Source organism: Morone saxatilis, unplaced genomic scaffold, assembly GCF_004916995.1.
Source record: "Morone saxatilis isolate NCDOM2014 unplaced genomic scaffold, NCSU_SB_2.0 Contig9, whole genome shotgun sequence".
In the NCBI taxonomy this organism is placed as follows: Eukaryota; Metazoa; Chordata; class Actinopteri; family Moronidae; genus Morone; species Morone saxatilis.
Genome location: NW_023340268.1, coordinates 14,109,666 through 14,110,369, shown reverse-complemented (window position 1 = coordinate 14,110,369; position 704 = coordinate 14,109,666). Strand labels below are relative to the sequence as shown.

The following is a 704-nucleotide window of genomic DNA, read 5'->3' as shown; positions in this document are numbered from 1 at the left end:
CCCTTAAACATATGAAATTACTGGATACCGTGTGGACCAACAGATGCAGCCGGCTCACAGACAGCTCACATGCCAGTGTGCAGCCGTTCCTTACATTTAGGACATGCGCTGCTGTGCAAATCCACAGCGGTGTGTGAAAGTATTATGTCATTACTGGGCAGTAATTGATTTGTGTACCGGGCAGCACAAAGAAGCCATTCAGCAATCAGCACCATGCTAGCTGGCTGGATTCACTGAGTCGGACGGAGGATAGAGAGCGCGCGGCCTTGTTATTGGGTTTAACCGTAACATGAATGGGATCATGTCAGCAGTGTGTGTTGTGTGTGTGGTGTGTGTGTGTGTGCGTACATGCCTTCTTTAGCTGTGATTAGAAACTGCCCCGGGCCTTGAGATATCGGTAGTGTATATTGGTCAGTAATTTGTCGAGGGTCAGTGAGTTCAGTAATCAATCTCAAAGCAGCAGGGTCATGCCATTATCATGTGATCATGTGACTGAAACAGCATGCTGTGATATAATTTAATATCTATACATCAGGGTGTTTATATGACGTTTCCGGTGCAATGTTCCTACTGACAATTTCTTTAATAATTGTTTTAATTTAATTAGTCAAAGCACAACAGGGAGCTTATTTATCTAGGTCAGCGCGTATCTCTCCAGGGCTGCCATGAACAACTGTTTTCAATATTAATTAAACTTCAAAAAA

At 43.6% G+C, this 704-nt stretch overlaps 1 protein-coding gene across 1 annotated transcript in view; it reads right to left on the bottom strand.

Annotated features, from left to right (window-relative positions):
• The window catches only part of LOC118343208 (cytoplasmic dynein 1 intermediate chain 1), a 50,363-nt gene that overhangs the window by 10,306 nt on the left and 39,353 nt on the right, over nucleotides 1–704 (bottom strand). The window lies entirely within an intron of this gene.